Source organism: Tursiops truncatus, chromosome X (assembly GCF_011762595.2).
Source record: "Tursiops truncatus isolate mTurTru1 chromosome X, mTurTru1.mat.Y, whole genome shotgun sequence".
Lineage (NCBI taxonomy): Eukaryota > Metazoa > Chordata > Mammalia > Artiodactyla > Delphinidae > Tursiops > Tursiops truncatus.
This window is the reverse complement of record NC_047055.1, coordinates 49,025,186-49,040,645: the sequence shown is the minus strand read 5'-3', so window position 1 is coordinate 49,040,645 and position 15,460 is coordinate 49,025,186. Positions and strand designations below refer to the sequence as shown.

The 15,460-nt window shown below is 35.7% G+C and overlaps 1 long non-coding RNA gene across 1 annotated transcript in view; it reads right to left on the bottom strand.

The window, feature by feature from the left end:
* Positions 1 to 292: 292 nt before the first annotated feature.
* Positions 293 to 15,460, bottom strand: part of LOC141277662 (uncharacterized) — a 440,393-nt gene continuing 425,225 nt past the window's right edge. The window contains exon 3 of the long non-coding RNA XR_012329421.1: positions 293 to 2,712. This is a non-coding gene — a long non-coding RNA (uncharacterized lncRNA). The remainder of the gene's footprint in view (positions 2,713 to 15,460) is intronic.

The following is a 15,460-nucleotide window of genomic DNA, read 5'->3' as shown; positions in this document are numbered from 1 at the left end:
TGATTATTTTTTGTCTCCACCACTATATCTTTAAATACTATGAGGGCAGGGATTGTGCATGTTTTTGCTTGACACTATACCTCTAGTGCTTACAATGTGCTTGATAAAGCATAGGAACTCATGTATTTATTGAATGAATGAGTAAATGGGAAAAAAAGAGTATTATGCATTGTGGCACATCTTCATTTACACTAAATAGGAGGCAAAGGAATGAATCTAAAGATTTTGATGGCCGTAAATACTTTTCATGAAAAAGGAAATTATTAATCACTCTCCACTGGTAATTCATCTGTAAGCAAACGTTTATTTTATAGGCAAGAATAACTTTGACAACAAAGATGAAGAAAGCTTTGAAACAATGTGATGAGACACAGGTATTATTAGTACATCTCATTGGGCTCTTTTTTACAGAACATCTTGATGTTTTAGATCATTATAAGAAACCTCACCCATGCGGTTAAAATAAAATTCTAAAAAACTTTCTGGAAATTTGTATGTAAACAGTTGAATTATTGAGGGTAAATACAATGTGACAGAAATGGGGAAGTATTTCTTTCTCCAAACAGTAGTTTAAAGAAAACAAAGAAAACCAAACAAACCTCTGCATACTTGTAAGAATCAGAAATATTATGATTATTTTTTATTTTGGAATTCACTCATATGTCCAAATGCTTTCCCTTCGCTTCCCATAAATTTTACCACAATTATTACACTTGTGATATGTTTGGTCGTCTTCCTTGGTTTGAACATTGGAACTGTTGAGGAAAAATCTTATACAAGTAGGCAACTATAAGGTATGTACTATCTTCATTGTAAGCCATTGTATTTGAGTGAGGTTTTTAATAGATGTAAATTACCTAGTCCCAAAGTGTTATGCTTAGCATTAAGAGAATAAGCCTCAGGGATATAAGAAGCAAATCAGATTTATGTTAAATCATGTCCAAGTGATAAAGCTTTTTACTTAAGTTTATATATGTGAAGGTGATGTACACAAGCCACATATTAAGCCCTAAAATAACTCAGAGAAAACTATATTTAAAATAGTTTGGAAAGCTCTAAGAACAAATTTACAGCAGTTAACAAAAGCATATTGTCCTTTTCACTTTATATCATGTTAAGTTATAATTATTTAAGACAGCACTGTGATAGTACCTTTTAAATAGAGTTCTAGGTACTATACCTGGATTACATTTTTAACCTCAGTAATTAGAAACATAACATTAGACTTATGACTATAGAAAGAGGCAATGATCTTATCTGGAACTAACTGGATAGCAGAATAAGAGAGCTATTTAAAAGTAGTCTGGTTTCTCCATGAAAACTCCTCAGAAATAAAGCCATCATTTGATGGCGTTAAGTCTGTGTACTCCGTGGCAGAACCCTCAGGAACAGAGTCATCCAATAAAGGAACTGAAGATGTAGTTAATGTTATTTCTCTTTCAGATGCCATTTCAATATAACCGCCAAGCCTGTGGTCTAAGACTTTATTGGTCCTGGACAAAATAAAATGCAATGCAGCATTAAATGTAACCAGTTTGGACTGATATATATTTTTCCTAACCAGTGGAGGGCCTTGGTGAATGGGATGAAAGGCCTTCTCATGTGTCCACCTGGTAAAATTTGAGGGAGCCCACTCAATGGGAAAAGGAGGCTGAGTAAGGCCTGTAATTGAGTGGTGACACTGAGGGCAAAAACTAGCTCTGAACATTCGATCTAGGTCAGCTTCTGAATAATCATTTTGAACAAGTCTAGTCTGTAGTAACCAATGACCTAGAGCCAGAGTAGGGAGACATGGCTCTTTACAATCAGGGCAACACCACTTGTCTAAAGGCATCTTTGTTGCAAGATAGTAGAATTAGTTAACAAAAAACAACAGCATTAAATATTACAGGGGTATTAATTCATTATTACAAAAATAACTTTAGACTTAAGATTTAAGTCTGAGAAAATACACTTTGTGCTTACTTATCCCTTAGTTTTCAGCCTCTATATCCAGGAAAATATAGTAACAACAATGGAAGAACATCTTATCCACAAAATAATAATGATCTAGTTAACAATTTTAACTTTGTAAATTCTCAGTACATTAAATGATAAATAAACCTACTGACATTAAATAGGAATACTAGGGAGAAGTATTTAAGTAGGATATTATTAATATTAGGATTAACTTTAGCAACAGTCTAGAAGTCTATCACACACTGGAAAGATGTGTCTACACCTCAGTGGAATTTGTTGAGAACCAGTGTCTCTTTTTCTCTCACTTCTAAGAGCAGTCTTAGTTCTTAAGAGCCAGTTCGGTACAGCATGGAATTTGTCACTTCCCAGTGACACAGTTCACAGGATTGGAATATTAGTCCTCCAAGATGAGATGGGTTCTGTCTGAGCAGGGCAGCTTTATATAAATTCAGATGCTAAAGAAATCTTACAGAAGGAGCTGCACAATCATCTCAGCTGGTGGCATTATTATGTCCACTTGATTTTCAGTAGTTGACCAATCTGTTGAGCTGTTGTCTGGTATAGGTGATTTACACCAATGAGGTGTATAAGCCTTGTCCTATAATTTCCTGTAATGTTGTGTGGATTAGCAGAAAAATCTTGTCAGCCTCCTTCTCAGAGTATCTCTGGTAAAGTTCTTCCTTTGTGCTCCTAGATCTTGACCCAATCTCTTAGAAGCAGTTGATGAAAGGAATCTGATTACACTCGGGGTATCTGTAAAAGAAAATTTTACAAATCCTATGAAAACTTTGGTAATTTATATAGTGAAATTAAAAAGTTTACCGAGTATTATGGGTTAATGGCCTTTGTAAATGTGATTTGTTTTTCCTAGTTGTACTTTTATCTGATTTTTAAATTAGCACAGGTTAATTAATGTGAATGTTGAATAAGCTTGTGTAACCATATGTCACACGATTGTATTTCTTGAAACTTAAAAAAAACTTATAAACTTGTTAATTTTAGTTAATATACAGTAAGTATATTATACTTAACTAATATCAAATAATAAAGTTAGGAAATAAAAGAGCAATTTAATATTTTGATCATTTTAGGAGGTTTACCTCTGAATACTAATTTCTTCATTTTAGTAGCTGACAAATGAAATTTCTGATGTGGAGCTATTTGTAATAATTTGTTTTTATTGTGCCTTTTTAACACAGAGTACATTTAAATTACAGTTTTAATATTAACATTAAAGCAAAGTACAGTAGCGTTTTGCAAAAAGACTTTTAAAAAATACATTGGATCCAAAAGAATGAAGGACTGAGCCTGTCAGTTATCTGACAGGTTTTTAATTCAAGGAGGGATATTGATTTTAATGATGGATCTGTCTTAATGTGAAAGCTAAAATCACTTTGATTTAGGTGTGATTTTTTATTATTAATTTACTTTTCAGTTGGTGAGATATCTGCATGTTCTAAGCTAAGCTGCTGTAGAAAACAAGAACAGATACTAAATAAGGATATACTAAAGAGAGGAGAATTTGACAAACTTATAAAGCAACTATTTAAGATGTATAAACATTTTATGTTTGAAATCTCTCCCAATTAGGGATTTTCAAATTTTATTTGTTTTTTTAAATTTTAATGTAATATAACTACAATGACAAGGCAAATCTTTTGGTGTGTTTTCTGTGGCCATACTTTATGGAGAAGGACTTGAACATATTTGTTTTCATTGTCAGAAGGTAGACAGTATTACCACAGACAAAAGTAAAGATAGAGAGATAGATTAATAAATAAGTGATAAATATGTATTTTGATTTTTATAGTTGGTATTTAGCATGTTATAGTAATAGATATACCTGTTCAATGTAAATCATGGACTGATTGCAAACTTTTCCAATAAAAACTCACTTGGTCAAAGAAAAAGCATCGTCTAGTGCTGGACACTGTTTCTAAAAGAGATCAGAGACTATTCTGGAATTAATCTCTTTCATATGAATGTGCATTCATTTATTTAGAATTACACAATTACTAGAATATATTTATCCTAAATTTACTCTGAGAAAGTTAATTAGAATTAAATAGAAGGCTCAGGGTGCCAAAGAGAGGCTTGAGTTTGGCAGATAGGGTGTAAGACGTAATAACCTTAAGTTTCGTCAGAATTATTTGTAAGATATCAATTGCTAAACATCGTCCAAACAGACCCTGACATTGTTGACTATTATACTGGATCTTTTTATCTTGCATTTTTTGATTAATCAGATCTATTGGCCAAATTTTACTAATTATTTAATTAGATTTAATTGTTGGTGCCATCATTTCTCCCTTTTCCTGGGTCATCCTGTATGTCACAAGACGATTAGGTCACAGATGATTGAAGTGCAACATTCATCTGGTCTTTCCTTTTTGTTCAACATTAATTTGTATGACCTCATCTGCTAGAATGTTAACCTTGTAAGATCTGACACTGAGAACCTTGTAAATTATTAAGTTTACAAGATTTTAGGAAGAAAAAAAGCTACTGTTTCAGCTTCAGAATTCGTTGAAAATACAAGTAATTTCCTAGGAATTTAATGAATATCAGTTCTGTAGAATCGCATTTGGTTATACTAATCTGGAAAATAATTAAATCTGTTGGGTCAGTGTAATGTAGAGCCAGCTCTAGAAGAGTTTATCTTGGATTGGAACAGCTTTCTGAATTGTGAGTTCCTACTTAAGAACTTAGGACTACTAATAGTCATGAACATATGATTTAAAACTGGAACTGCATGATTGTTAAGACTTTTTTCTCTGAGTTTTCTGAACTAGTTTCTGTAAATAGTACTGAATACCAATTGAAGAAGATGGTCAGCGATTTTAGTTTCATGGCTAATTAAGAACTCAAGTATCTGGATAAGTAAATAAGAAACTCCAAATGAAAGTGATCCTCTGTTATTCATGATCATCCCAAATGGAGGGATTTCACCTATCTTTAAAATATAGGAAATTTTCTTTTAATAATGAATATCCATGAGCCTGATATTTTTTTTAGAAACGAGACTTATTAATTTCTTCCATGGTTTAGTATCTCTTAATTGACCTTCCATAGGAGACTACTTAATGATTGATAATTCTTTTTCCTTTTGGTACTTGTAAGTGATCTGGTAACCTTGAGATGATACTGACACCCTCTGGAACTTGACTAAGATCACTTCCAACAGCACAGCACCCTGATTCTTGAATCTATCTGTTGTCACTCATATCACCTTGAGATCTTCCTGGGGCCACTGACTGAAGATAAAGTCTTTGGCATTATCTGAAGACCTGTTGCTACCCACGGTCTAACCAAGGGTAATCCCTGGTGCCCTGAAAACCATTTAGTGCTATTTAATCCAATTTATAGAAAAGACAGAAAACCAACATTCAGATAATTGCTGCCTTAAAATAATCTGTACTGAAAGGTGATAGAGTGTAGTGGTGACGAGTTGGAGTTGGACTGCCAGGTTATGATTCCAAGTTACCCAATTCATCACTGGGTAACTTGGATTCTCTGCACCTCAGTTCCCTTATATGTTAAGTTATGAAAATAAGCATATCTAAATCATCACACTGTTGTGAAGTTTAAATGGACTAATATTTATAAAGTACATGTAGCCATTCCTAGCACACAGTGAGAGCTATATTAGACTTAAATATTAAATAAAGATAATGTGGTCATCTGTCAGATGACCTGACTAAAGTCAGTTGAGTTGTCAGAGTTATGACTAGAAAATTTCTTATCTTAGTCTGCATTTTAGTGCTGGTGAAGAGGGATGTCTAACTCTGCATAATTATGATAGATCACAAGACCATTAATTGTTGTGGTACAGGAGTTAGCATTCCACACTGGTAATCAGTCTGTAAGCAAAGTTTATGTTAGTAGAGTAGGATATAAGCCAAATTCTGTTATAAAGATGGAGGAGGCAGTGAATTAACACTTAAGACTTAACTCACAGGCTGTACTCCAGGACAGAATCATGAATAAACTGGAGGACAAGCAGGACCAGATGATACCATGAAGAGAGGTTTACAGGCTTTCTATTGCCAACTGTTAATCGTGTGGCAGACAGGGCCTTGGTGTGCCGGCCAGGTGTCAGGTCTGTGCCTCTGAGGTGGGAGAGCTGAGTTCAGGACATTGGTCCACAAGAGACCTCCTAGCTCCATGTAATATCAAATGGCAAAAGCTCTCCCCGAGATCTCCATCTCAATGCTAAGATCCAGCTCCACTCAATGACCAGCAAGTTAGAGTGCTGGACACCCTATGTGAAACAACTAGCAAGACAGGAACACAAACCCACCCATAGCAGAGAGGCTGCCTAAAATCACAATAAGGCCAAAGACACCCCAGAAAACACCACTGGACATGGACCTGCACACCAGAAAGACAATATCCAGCCCCATCCACCAGAACACAGGCACCAGTCCCCTCCACCAGGAAGCCTACACAAGCCACTGAACCAACCACACCCACTGGCGGCAGACACCTAAAACAATGGGAACAACAGACCTACAGCCTGCGAAAAGGAGACCCCATACACGGTAAGTTATCCAAAATGAGAAGACAGAGAAATATGTAGCAGAAGAAGAGCAAGGTAAAAACCCACCAGACCTAACACATGAACAGGAAATAGGCAGTCTACCTGAAAAAGAATTCAAGTAATGATAGTCAAGATGATCCAAAAACTTGGAAATAGAAGGGAGAAAATACAAGAAATGTTTAACAAGGAATAAGAAGAACTAAAGAACAGACCAATCACAAACAAACAATGATGAACAACACAATAAATGAAATTAAAAATTCTCTAGAAGTAAACAATAACAGAATACCTGAGGCAGAAGAACAGATAAGTGACCTGACCAATAAAATAGTGGAAATAACTACTGCAGAGCAGAATAAAGAAAAAAGAATGAAAAGAATTGAGGACAGTCTCAGAGCCTTCTGAGACAACATTAAATGCATCAATATTCAAATTATAGGGGTCGCAGAAGAAAAAGAGAAAAAGAAAGGGACTGAGAAAATATTTGAAGAGATTATAGTTGAAAACTTCTCTAATATGGGAAATAGTCAATCAAGTCCAGGAAGTGCAGAGAGTCCCATACAGGATAAATCCAAGGAGAAACACACCAAGACACATATTAGTCAAACTATCAAAAATTAAATACAAAGAAAAAAATATTAAAAGCAGCAAGGGAAAATCAACAAATAACATACAAGGGAATCCCAATAAGGTCAACAGCTGATCTTTCAGCAGAAACTCTGCAAGCCAGAAGGCTGTGGCAGGACATATTTAAAGTGATGAAAGTGGAAAACCTACAACAAAGATTACTCTACCCAGCAAGGATCTCATTCAGATTTGATGGAGAAATTAAAACCTTTACAGACAAGCAAAAGCTAAGAGAATTCAGCAGCACAAAACCAGCATTAGAACAAATGCTAAAGGAACTTCTCTAGGCAGGAAACACAAAAGAAGGAAAAGACCTACAAAAACAAACCCAAAAGAATTAAGAAAATGGGAATAGGAATATACATATTGATAATTACTTTAAATGTAAATGGATAAAATTCTCCAACCAAAAGACACAGCTTCAGTCAATGGATACAAAAACAAGACCCATATATATGCTGTCTACAAGAAACCCACTTCAGACCAAGGGACACATACAGACTGAAAGTGAGGGGATAGGAAAAGAAATTCCAGGCAAATAGAAATCAAAAGAAAGCTGGAGTAGCAATTCTCATATCAGACAAAATAGACTTTAAAATAAAGACTAGAACAAGAGACAAAGAAGGACACTACCTAATGATCAAGGGATCAATCCAACAGGAAGATATAACAATTGTAAATATTTATGCACCCAACATAGGAGCACCTCAATACATAAGGCAAATGCTAACAGTCATAAAAGGGGAAATCGACAGTAACACAAAAATAATAGGGGACTTTAAAACCCCACATTCACCAATGGACAGATCATCCAAAATGAAAATAAATAGGGAAGTACAAGCTTTAAATGATACATTTAAAAAGATGGACTTAATTGATATTTATAGGACATTCCATCCAAAAACAATAGAATACACTTCCTTCTCAAGTGATCCTGGAACATTCTCCAGGACAGATCACATCTTGGGGCAAAAATCAAGCCTCAGTAAATTTAAGAAAATTGAAATCATATCAAGTATCTTTTCTGACAACAGTGCTATGAGACTTGATATCCATTACAAGAAAAAAAGCTGTAAAAAATACAAACACATGGAGGCTAAACAATAAGCTACTAAATAAGCAAGAGATCACTGAAGAAAGGAACGAGGAATTCAAGAAAAACCTAGAAACAAATAACAATGAAAACAAGATGACCCAAAACCTAGGGATGCATCAAAAGCAGTTCTAAGAGGGAAGTGAATAGCAATACAATCCTACCTCAAGAAACAAGATAAATCTCAAATAAACAACCTAATCTTACACCTAAAGCAATTAGAGAAAGAACAACCAAAAAAAACTCAAGTTAGCAGAAGGAAAGAAAGCATAAAGATCAGATCAGAAATAAATGAAAAAGAAATGAAGGAAACAATAACAAAGACCAATAAAACTAAAAGCTGATTCTTTGAGAAGATAAACAAAAGTGAAAAACCATTAGCCAGACTCATCAAGGAAAAAAGGAAGACTCAAATCAACAGAATTAGAAATGAAAAGGGAATAGTAACAACTGACACTGCAGATATACAAAGGATCATGAGAGATGACTACAAGCAGCTACATGCCAATAAAATGGACAACCTGGAAAAATGGACAACCTGGAAAAATGGACAAATTCTTAGAAATGCACAACCTGCCAATACTGAACCAGGAAGAAATAGAAAATATGAACAGACCAATCACAAGCACTGAAATTGAAACTGATTAAAAAGCTTCCAGCAAACAAAAGCCCAGGACCAGATGGCTTCACAGGTGAATTCTATCAAACATTTAGAGAAGAGCTAACACTTACACTTCTCAAACTCTTCCAAAATATGGCAGAGGGAGGAACACTCCTAAACTCATTCTATGAGGCCACCATCACTCTGATACCAAAACCAGACAAAGATGTCACAAAAAAAGAAAACTACAGACCAATATCACTGATGAACATAGATGCAAAAATCCTCAACAAAACACTAGCGAACAGAATCCAACAGCACATTAAAACGATCACACAAGATGATCAATTGGGGTTTATCCAAGAAATGCAAGGATTCTTCAATATATGCAAATCAATCAATGTGATACCCCATATTAACAAACTGAAGGATGAAAGCCATATGATAATCTCAATATATGCAGAAAAAGCTTTAGACACAATTCAACACTGATTTATGACAAAATCTCCCCAGAAAATGGGCATAGAGGGAAGCTACCTCAACATAATAAAGTCCATATATGACAAACCCACAGCCAACATCATTCTCAGTGGTGAAAAACTGAAATCATTTCTACTAAGATCAGGAACAAGACAAGGTTGTCCACTTTCACAACTATTATTCAACATAGTTTCAGAAGTTTTAGCCACAGCAATCAGAGTCGAAAAAGAAATAAAAGGAATCCAAATCAGAAACGAAGAAGTAAAACTCACTGTTGGCAGATGACATGATACTACACAAAGAGAAGCCTAAAGATGCTACCAGAAAACTACTAGAGCTAATCAATGAATTAGGTAAAGTAGCAGGATACAAAATTAATGCACAGAAATCTCTTGCATTCCTATACACTAATGACAAAAAATCTGAAAGAGAAATTAAGGAAACAATCTCATTTACCATTGAAACAAAAAGAATAAAATACCGAGGAATAAACCTTCCTAAAGAGAAAAAGACCTCTATGAAGAAACCTATAAGAGACCGACAAAAGAAATTAAAGACAAGATAAACAGATGGAGAGATATACCATGTTCTTGGATTGGAGGAATCAACATTGTGAAAATGGCTATACTACCCAAAGCAATCTACAGATTCAATGCAATCCCTATCAAGCTACCAATGGCATTTTTCACTGAACTAGAACCAAAAATTTTACAATTTGTATGGACACCCAGAAGACCCCAAATAGTCAAAGCATTCTTGAGTAAGAAAAATGGAGCTGAAGGAATCAGGCTCCCTGTCTTTAGACTACACTACAAAGCTACAGTAATCAAGACAGTATGGTACTGGCACAAAAACAGAAATATAGATCAATGGAAAAGGATAGAATGCCCAGAAATAAACCCATGCACATATGGTCACCTTACCTTTGATAAAGGAGGCAAGAATATACAATGGAGAAAAGCCAGCCTCTTCAGTAAGTGGTGCTGCAAAAACTGGACAGCTACATGTAAAAGAATGAAATTAGAACACTCCCTAACACCATACACAAAAATAAACTCAAAATGGATAAAAGACCTAAATGTATGACCACACACTATAAAATTCTTAGAGGAAAACATAGGCAGAACACTCTACATAAATCACAGCAAGATGTTTTTGATCTACCTCCTAGAGACATGGAAATAAAAACAGAAGTAAACAAACGGGACGTAATGAAACTTAAAAGCTTTTGCACAGCAAAGGAAGCCATAAACAAGACAAAAAGACAACCCTCAGAATGGGAGAAAATACTTGCAAATGAAGCACCGGACAAAGGATTAATCTCCAAAATATGCAAGCAGCTCATGCAGCTCAATATCAACAAAACAAACAACCCAATCCAAAATGGGCAGAAGACTAGACATTTCTCCAAAGAAGATATACAGATTTCCAACAAACACATGAAAAAATGCTGAAATCACTAATCATTAGAGAAACGCAAATCAAAGCTTCAATGAGGTATCACCTCACACCAGTCAGAATGGCCATCATCAAAATTTCTACAAAGAATAAATGCTGGAGAAGGTGTGGAGAAAAGGGAACCCTCTTACACTGTTGGTGGGAATGTATATGATATAGCCACTATGGAGAACAGTATGGAGTTTCCTTAAAAAACTAAGAATAGAACTATCATATGACCCAGTAATCCCACTACTGGGCATATACCATGAGAAAACTATAATTCAAAAAAGACATGTACCACAATGTTCATTGCAGCACTATTTACAATAGCCAGGATATGGAATCAACCTAAGTGTCCATCGACAGATGAATGGAAAAAGAAGATGTGGCACACAGATACAATCGAATATTACTCGGGCATAAAAAGAAATGAAATTGAATTATTTGTAGTGATGTGGATGGACCTAGAGGCTGTCATACAGCGTGAAGTAAATCAGAAAGAAAAACAAATACCATATGCTAACACATATATATGGAATCTAAAAAATAAACCAACAAATGGTTCTGATGAAGTTAGGGACAGGACAGGAATAAAGGTGCAGAGGTAGAAAATGGGCTTTAGGATATGGGGAAGGGGAAGGGTAAGCTGGAACTAAGTGAGAGAATAGCATTGACATATATACACTACCAAATGTAAAATAGATAGCTAGTGGGAAGCAGCCACATAACACAGGAGATCAGCTTGGTGCTTTGTGACCAACCTAGAGGGGTGGAATAGGGAGGGTAGGAGGGAGACACAAGAGGGAGGAGATATGGGGATATATGTATACATATAACTGATTCACGTTGTTATACAGCAGAAACTAACACAACATTGTAAAGCAATTATACTCCAATAAAGATGTTTAAAAAAAGAAAAAAAACCACTGAGCATCAAATTTGGAAATAATCATTGCCCTGTTTAGAAAGTGCTGGTTAAAACAACAACAACAACTACACATAAGTATTATTTCCTAAGGAAGAGTTGAATGAATTACTCTTTAGGAATTTAAGATATGTGTTTGCATAATAAAGATAACTATTACTTGTTGAAGAGGAGGCATTGACATTTTTTAACCAGGACAGTGATGGAAATATTGTCATGCCATAAGTTCAGTGATCAGATACAAACACAAAGTAGAATTAATGGTTCCTTGATGAAAGCTTTCCTAGATTCTGTGTTACAGAAGATGACAAAAGGAAGTGATTGCTTTTTTCCCATAAAGTAATAAAATGATAAACACCAAGTAAGTTAGACAATCTAGTTATGGCTACATTTATTTCTAATCTGTGAAAACTCTCTAGAGTTTGAGTGATTTTTGGTTTCCCTTAAAGTTTGCCATAAAATCTCTGACAACTATTTGAATGTGAGGAAGTGAGGCCTGTTTAAGCCACAGGGAAGTCTCTTTAATGTTGAGAAACAAATATTTTCTTTAGAAAATTTCCCCTTTTTTCCTTAATTTCATTCTAACTTTCAATCACAGAGCTACCAATTAATATTTGAAGACAAACCAGGGATAAATGCCAGATAAAATTGTAAAAGGTGAACCAGCTGGTATTCCTAACCCTCATACTTTGTTACACACAGCCCTTCCCCTTTTCCTGGTTGCTGCTGCCCAGCCCACATGCACAATCTGTTAATGCTGCCCCAGACTTCCCAGGACCTTTCTAGAAGCATTTTCTATTCTAAAACTTTTACAAACTTTTCATCAAAACTTCCCTGGCCTGTCTCACTGGCTTAAGGCTGACATATAGAAGAATGTGTCTGATAAACTTTTCAAGTTTCAATCTTAAAGGATGAGAGCTTAACATGCCTTAATTCTATGAGTGCACTCTGATTTTAAACTGTAGCTCCCTAGAGACCCAATACAGGATACAAGATGTGTCACTGGCTTTGAGTACAGATCTTATTGCCAGCCTTAAAAAACAAAACAAAACAAACAGAACTATTTACGTGATTCTTCATCTGCCTATGCTTAGGGATGGGTGGATTTTTGTAAAAAAAAAAAAAAAAAAAAGGTCAAATTACATAAATCTACTTTTCACTTTGTTTTACCTCCATAGGGTTTAACTGGAGGAATCACAGAGAGAAAAAAGACTACTACTTAGTTAAATGGCCCAAAATAAGAGATGTAACTTATTCATAGTTCATAGCGACTATATTTTATTCACCCACAATCATTAAAAAATATTTTAAAGGGACTTCCTTTCTTTCTAGAGAGCCAATTTTTCTGACACTCCAGAAAAAATTTAGGATAATTATATGCACATAGCTAATTTTGAGAGATGGAGTTGAAAAAGAGAATGTGTTTAAATTACTTTCAACTATCACAATTTGGGTGGTAAGGCAATTGTAATAATATTTATCCTTTTTTTTCTCTGAAAAGAGATCTTAAATGAAACATTCTAAGTTCTTGGATGGTAAATTGGTTCTGTCAATAAATGGATGCCAAAGCAACAAACTTATGCCAGCATTTGCTATCTTTTATGTAAGTGTGGAATTTATTTATTCACTGAACAATTGTTTATTGAATGTCTCCTACATTCCAGGTACTCTTCTAGACACTAAGTAACATAGCAGTGGAGAAGAAAGACTACATCTACAAACTCATCTTACAAATTTTGAAAACAGGTCACTCAGTTTTCTTCTGTTAAAAAAGAAATAAGACAATCTATTTAAATCAAGTAAGTGAATCTCTGAACTTTAAAAGGAACAGCATTGTTTTCTAGAGACCTTTTCTTTTTCCTCAGAAGAGTTAGGCTGGGGTAAGGTAGCACATATAAGTATGTGTGTGCATTATGTATATTTACATGTATGTGGGCTGAGCTACTCCTAGATGATATACTTTTTTCCTGTTCTAGTCTTGGAAATAAGGATATGAGAAACTGAACTGAAAGGGCAAGAGTGTCTACCTGGTCATCTAGGGAATATAATTATAAATGTGTTTTTCATTCTTTATAAGGTTTATCTCAGGACAAGGTATTAAAATTATCTTCAAGAAAAATAACCAAGCTACCCCATTATATTTTAGGAGAGATGACTGATAGATAGATAGATAGATAGATAGATAGATAGATAGATACTACATATTTACATCTCTATCTACCTACTACCTACCTATATATCTATCTAAAGATAGGCTTTTACTAAATGCCTTTATTAAAATAGTGTCCATACATAGTTTATTTTCTCATTTTTCTCTGTTTGAATAGGGTAAAACATCTATGTTTTGATGCCTTTATTGATTTCTTACCACCTTTTATTAAAAATATTCAGGGTGAACTTAGGAGAAAAGAAGGTTAAATTTCTTATATGGGTCTATAATCTTAATAGTAAGTCATTTGAACTTTGTGACTATGGGTAAGGGAAATAAAAAGCTATGTAATTATTCTCTGAATAGGTACATTTACATGATACAAGACTAGTTGAAAATTTGAATATAGACAAAGCAGTCAAACACAATACTATTGTAAAATTTTATAGAATAAAGAACAAGGAAGAGACAAGTGGAAAATATCTGATTGGCTGGGGCCACATAGTCAACCTTATTTGCAGTGAGAAGCCCCAGAGCTGACTTGGCATTTGGGGATTAGTTGACTGCATACACTGCATGCCTGGTCAAGAAAAGCATTTACCTCTGTAAGTTATCAAACTTTCATTTTGATGATGTGGCACCCCAGGCAGGAGTGGTCCCATTCTGGGACTAGACATTTATTTCAACAGTCCTCCTTTCCTCCTTTTGATCACCCTCTTGACCATTCAAAAGCGTTAATAAAAAATATCAGTTTAAGAGTAGTGGCCAAGATAGTGGAATAGCAAGTGTTCACCTCCTCCCATGGGCACCAAAGTTACAACAATTGGCAGAGCAACTATTGATGAGAAAGACCAGAAGATGAGCAGAAAAAATCTTCTACAACTAAAGACATGAATAAGGAACCACAATGAGACCGGTAGGAGTGGTGGAGACACAGTATAGTAAGACACATACATACCCTGGGGTGGGTGACACACAAATGGGAGGATACTTACAATTGCAGAGCTTCTCCCTAAGGAGCAAGGGGTCTGAGCCCCACATTGGGCTCCTGAGCCTGGGGAGGTCCTGCACAAGGGAGACAAGACCCCAGGACATTTGGCTTTGAAGGCCAGTGGGACTTATATTCGGGAGACATGGGGAATGTAGGAAATAGAGACTCCACTCTTAAAGGGAGCACACAAAATCTCACAAGTTCCAGGACCCAGGGCAGAAGCAATAATTTGAAAGGAGCCTGGTCAGACCCACCTGCTGATCTTGGAGAGCTTCCCAGAGACTGGAGCTCACACTAGGGACACAGACACTGGCAGCAACCATATTTGGGAGCTCATACTACCAAGAGGACACTAGTGCTAGCAAGTGACATTTTGGAATCTTCCACCTAGCTTATTAGCTCTGGGACCTGGCCATGTCCACCAGCCTGTGGGCACCAGTACTAGGAAGTCTCAGGCAAAGCAACTAGCCAGGCAAGGACACAGCCCCACCAAGCAGCAAGCCAGCTGCCTTAAGACCTCCTGAACCCATAGCCACCTTTGGACACAGCACAATCCACCAGAGGGTCTAGGACATGACTCTGCACACCAGTAGGGAGACACCAGCCTCAGGACTACCACAGCCCTACAGTGTTCCATGGTGGGACCCAGCCCACC